General features: G+C 48.0%; 1 protein-coding gene across 43 annotated transcripts in view; it reads right to left on the minus strand.

Annotated features, from left to right (window-relative positions):
• The window catches only part of NRCAM (neuronal cell adhesion molecule), a 138,939-nt gene extending 132,939 nt beyond the window's left edge, over positions 1-6,000 (minus strand). For 23 of the 43 annotated variants that reach the window (XM_083698965.1, XM_083698958.1, XM_083698972.1 and 20 more), the window contains exon 1: positions 5,659-5,845. The gene's annotated coding sequence lies outside the window, so the exon portion shown is untranslated. Of the gene's footprint in view, positions 1-4,764; positions 5,086-5,658 lie in introns of those variants that run through there. The other 20 variants (XM_083699000.1, XM_083698974.1, XM_083698996.1 and 17 more) reach the window with 9 other exon arrangements.

Consider the following 6,000-nt stretch of genomic DNA (forward strand, 5'->3'; position numbering starts at 1 on the left):
GGCAAAGACAACAGCCCAGCAAGTGGGACAGGCAAAACAGACCTCCTTTGTTCACTTTTTCCCCTTTCAGTTTTCTATTGAGGTAAATAACTGAAAAGCTCAGCCAGTCTTCAGTGCCTCTGAAGAAAGCAGTACAGCTAGCCTGAAACTACGCCTACTGATCAACATATAAGAGTATTATGAAGCTCGTGGGACATCATGTTAGTCTTGCAAAATAATGTATTGAAGGGTAATTGATGAAGTGAATTTGTATTTATCCGCATTTTCTAAACATATAAACAAAGTGACTTTAGATAGTATACTTGACAAAATTTAAATTAGTGTTATTTATATTACATGTGCTGAATTTTTTGAATACTGCCTGCCCACTCAAGAAGGGAAAAGCAAATAATTCAATGCATAGTACATATGACCTCCTACATTATTCCCACAGCTTACACTGCTGAAAAACACACTTTTCTGTATGGATTTCAGCTGGGTTTTTTTAAATTGTATTTGCAGAGCAGAATAAAACTAAAGTAAAACCTACTGCCATCCTTCCTAATGTCTCTTAAAAGCCTCCTTGCACTCCCTCCAAACAGATATTTGGCAGGTTGACAAAACAAAAATATGAGGACTATAATATGGTAATTCACAGAGTGATTTGGAGCAATTACAGAAATGGCCCATCAGTGGATATTCAGTATGGATTTATTTACTATTGATTTGCTCTGCTGAATATTTAATTGAGCTGCTTAATAGTCCTAACCAGTCTTTTAAAATATATATATATAATTGGTGATCCTAAAATTTATACTCAGTCTCAGATTAAAGCTTCATGGGCTAAATAAAATGAAATCACATCTATTGAGTTGTGGTTTCAATTTTGTAGACCAACAAGAAAGCTAAAAGTTAATCCATATCAGTTCCCTTCCTCCTGTTACATGTATGGTTAGAAAAATAAAGGCTACCTAGTTAATTATTAAGAATTCATATACATGACCATGCAATAGAGTTCACTGCACTGGTAACACCTGCACCGATTTAAGCATCATTTGCATTGGGAACGTTTTATCCATTTATAAATAATAATACAATACAAGAGCTTTAGCTTCCTCACAATCAGTGGCTGGGAGCCAAAGTTCCATATGTGTTCCAGTGTTGCATAACAAGCTCTCAGATGTGCAACAGCTTCCATTTCACTTAGATTCTGGAGCCAAAAGGGATGTGCCCCCCCCCCCAAACTAAAGTAACTGTGAAATCCTTTCAGCATACAGAAGGAACAGGTTCAAAGAAGCCCCTGTACAAGTAAGGCTGTGGGTCATGTTTTGTGGCATGATTATATCCCTCCTGCAGTGCCATCCTCAGATACTGTCATATGTGGAGCAGGGTGTCACACATGACATCTCTCCCCACTCATTTCTTTAAAAAAATGACACATGGAAGGGAAGATGGAGCCCAAAAGTTAGTGATCCCTCTGGAATCAACTGCCTGAAGAGGCTGCTTCATGCTGCTTAACAGTAAGTCCATCTTTGTACTTGATCACACTACTTGTTGAGTGACATCTCACTCTGCACGCAGGCCCTGATGGCAGCAAGCTAACCAGCAACAAATATGGTTTTGGTCCTAGATATTTTACATCAACCAGCAGTTGATTTATATGGTTCAGTTGTCCGATTATGATAATTAGTACCTGTTACAGAGATTAGTGTTATGTCATAGGTCAGAAATTATACATGCATCTAACAGCACCGTCAGCAGAAGCTGTGCATGAGGACTTCCACTTGTGCAATGGGGCTTCCCTTCTCTCCTCCCCCCCCCCTGAAATTGGCCGGGGGTGGGTGCGTGGGCGAACCAGCATGCAGGGGGAGAAGATGGAGGATCATACCATTTTGGCAAGCCGAAATGCTTGTGCAGACAGAACAACTGGAAAAGTGCCATGTTGAATTCCACCCAGGATGTTTTTTTAACTGGCGTTTTGCAATTTGTATAGTGTGCTTTAAAAAGGACTATTTCAACAATGATGAATGAATTGCTCTGTAAAATAGCTTGCATCGATAACAATCTATAGGTACTAACACCATGAACACAGATAAATCACTCATTTGGGTTGCATATAGCAATCACAGCTACAAATTAATTTCCTAGCAAGTTTTGGGAAAATAGATATGGGGGGGGGGCATAGTCTCTCTCTAATGTTCAAAGCTGGTGCCGCTGCCTAAACAACTAAAACAGCACCATCCACACAGAAGAGAAAGATATCAGCAAAAACAGGGAAACATCCAAAGTTTGCAGAAGTACATTGAAGTCTGAGCAGTGCTGTGGCTAGGGAATGTTGCCTGACTGTTGGAGAAACCACACATATCTGGATGTAAGGAGAACAGGAATATTGTGGAGGACATAATTGACTGGAGTAGTGAGCAGGTGTACTCTATACTGCAACATTTTGTTGCAGCTCTCACTTGTATCATACCAATAGCATTTAAAACATTATTCATATCTATGCCCCTTTAACCTATGCCCCTTTAAAGATATGAAATAAAAAGTGATGGGTGTGATTTTACTCACCTTACTAATATTAAGTAACATGCTACTTATTTCTCTTATGTGTAAAATGCACACAAAAAGATGAAAGTATAACATGTTTCTTTCACAGTGAAGTTTCAGTACATATCTATTCAAATTCAATGGGTCTTACTTTCAGGTAAGTGTGTGCATACAGGATTGCAAGTTTCAGTCTCTGAAGTTTCCTAGAAACAGACCCCTGACCTCAGAATGAGTACAGACATCTTCATAAAACGTATCATTTCAGAGCATGTGGAGGATGCAGATTAGACTATGTTTAATCACAAAGTGGCAAACAAATAAACAATACTGTAGTTGAAGGAAACCAAACGGAATAACAAGCCAAACTCAGTTACTACATCCGTAGATGTAGGCTTCACATACGGGTTGGCAATCCAAACTACTACTTTAGGTGCACCTGACGGAATTTTTATACACCCCCTCCACCTTTTGAGCACCTGACCTGTGTCATTCCACAAACTTAAAACCGAAGCTCCCTGCAGCTTTAAGAACTACTTATCCTGCAGGATGGGAGTCTACTGTCCAAGACCAACAAGTTCAAACCACTCCTTGGGTGCTCTGAACCAATTGCTCTTTCTCTCTCTTTCTTTTAGGTCCTGGCTATAATTGACAACATACTCAATCTTCTACTGGTGATAGCCTGCACTTGAAGCATTTGTGTTATTCCTAGAATGAACATAGCTAAGAAAACAGTTGTTTCACTGTATAATCAATATAAAAACAGCAGTGTATTGTTAACTAAGCCACAGGAATCTGAGCTCAGGTTGACATGCTTTTTCTACACTGAACCAAAACTTTGCACAGCTCCCCCGAAAATTAGCAGACCAAAACCAAGTTAATTGACACTTGTAGCCAGGAGATTCACTGCATTGCTTGCATTCATGGACATTTTCTAATGAGTGTCAAAGATAGGGAAAGTAGCACAGTAAGTCACCTCAGCACCCCCTATGGATATTCCTGTTTCACATATCAAGTCCAGTTGTTTACACACCACTTGCTTTAATCCCAGTTGGCTTTGTAAACAACCCTCATATACAAGAATGCTGACATTCTTTTGCACCTTAGTTTGCTTCTTTCCCTGTTATTAAAACATATAGCTATTCCGTTACATTCCATTAGATATCATACACATGCACCCATGTCCACATATTCAAGAGCGAAATGCAGAGGAGACAGGTCATGAACGCGAGATGAAGTAATAATAATTGAATGACCCATTTATGAGATTGCATTTTCTGGAAAAACACAGTTGATATACACTCCGCTGAAGCTACCACCTGGCTAGTCATTTCTGTATATGGCAATGCGTTCTTTTGGAGCGAAGTAAACCCTGCTTCGCAAAGTGGATCATTTACCCATTGATTGTGAAAGAGCTTTTCTCCCCAAAGCGCCCCTTCTCCAAACCGAGACTCATCAAATCTGCGTGGCACAGATGGAGGAGGAAGGAAAGACGAGCGGGCCTCTTAAAACCCTAATCCTCAGCTGCGTTGGCTTGCTTCAGCATAGACAGCTCCTTTTCCCCCACGCAGACAGTTGCACAGGCTGCAAGGAGCCTGGCCCAAATCAGGCGGGTTTCCGCCTGGCGCGCGCGCAGTGGAGCCTCTGGCGGCGACTGGGGGGTGGCTGGCTGGCTGGGAGAGAGAGAGAGAGAGCTCGGCAAAGCAGGCAGCCTGTTGCCCCCTTCAGCGGGCCTGAAATGGCGACTGTTGTCAACCTCGGCCTGGGTGGGAGAGGCTGAGCTACACGCCGGGAAAGAAAGCACGGCAGGAGGGCAGGAGGGGCTCGCGTCTTGGCCTCCGCCACTCCTTCCCAAGCAGCCCGACCTTCCCAGCCCCAGGGCAGAGGAGCTGGGGGCAGCAGACACTCCTCAATCCAGGCCACCAGCAAACGATCGCCGCTCCAAACTCTGGATGGAGGGATGGTGACAGCCAGGGGCTCCAATTTGAATAAGGTGGTGGTAAGGTAAGCCCCGCCCCGCCCAATCGATCGCAAGAAGACGTGGTGCACGCACAACATTGGGATGGCAATGCCCATCAACTTTGGCGGGGGGCGGGCGGGCACCTCAAATAATGGGGCCCCTAGAAGTTGGCTCCTATGGTGATAGGCGCTTTCCGAGGAGGGGTCGGCCCACACCTGTAGCACACAAAGGTCTCTCCCCCACCCAACCCCAGCAAGCAAACCCGGCCCCACAACTCCTACCAGACACCCATCGTGGCCGCCAGAAGAGTCGTGACCTGCAAACAGGGTGGGCTGCTGCTGCTGCTGCTGCTGCTGCTGCTGCTGCTACAATGAGCCTGGCTGTCACTCGCCGTGGAGATGCACGACGGAGGCACACCCACACGGCGAGAGAAAGAGCCACCTCTGCCATCGCACATCAAAGAAACGCTGGGTCGGGGGGGAGGGGAATCCCGCCCCTCCACCCCCCCCCCCCACGTACTACACACGGCCTCGATGGAGAGAGCCTTCGAGGTTCAACGCCCAAGGGGCTCCCGGGAGTCCCCTCAGCCCTCGCGCGCTTCCCGTAAAGCGGAGGAGTTGGAGCCACCAGGATGCCTGGCTGGGCGTCAGCTATGGCACATCCCTCTACACATGGCGACTTCTTCGGCCCGGCTCGCCCACGGGGACATCCCCTCCCCGCCTGCTCGCGTTTCCCTGGGTGACCCCATTGCGGACCACGGCCGTTATATAATTCCCCTGATCCCTCCGCTTTCTGGCGGGGTCAGGGCGCGGAAGACAACGGCGAGGGGGGTTCCTTTATGGGTTGTTTGCCAGGAGCGGGGCTCGTCCCTCCTCTCTCTCTCTCCTGCCCGGGTGGCTCCCAGCCAGGCTATCCCCGCAAACAGCGGCGGCCAGTTGCCATGGGGAGCTGCGGCGGAAGACGAGCTCGGCGTCGCCTCAGCGCCTGGGCTGGGCAGGGCTGGGCGCGGGGGCCCGCGCTGGTGGGTGACAGGCAGCCACCCCGCACCCACCGCCCCTCCCGCGAAGGCAGCCGCCCTGTTGCTACCGAGCGCCCCGCTGCTAAGACACCCCACCTCAAGACACCATAATATATATATATATCGCCGCTCCATATATATGAAGCTCAGGACTCACAGTTAGTCGTAGGCGGGGGGCCGGAGAGAGAGAGCGCGCGTCTCTTTCTCCTCAGGGGGCTCGCTCTCTCCTACCTCAGGTCCAGTGAGCTTGGAGAGGAGAGCTCGCTCAGGCAAGGCAAGGCAAGCTCGCGCGCGCTCCAGAGCCTATCTCGCCTCCCTATTTCCGACCAGAACGAGCTCGGCGCGCGCCCGCGCCTGCGCTCGCCCCTGCCTGAGTGACGAGGAGGCGGGAGAAAAGGGATGAGCGCGTGGAAGGTGCCCTCACCCCACCCAGCTGCCTCCTTCCCAGACGCTGCGCGCGCGCTGCTGTGCCCTCCTCAGGCGGCGAGATTCCTTCCAC

This window comes from Podarcis gaigeae (assembly GCF_964106915.1).
Source record: "Podarcis gaigeae genome assembly, chromosome: 10".
In the NCBI taxonomy this organism is placed as follows: Eukaryota; Metazoa; Chordata; class Lepidosauria; order Squamata; family Lacertidae; genus Podarcis; species Podarcis gaigeae.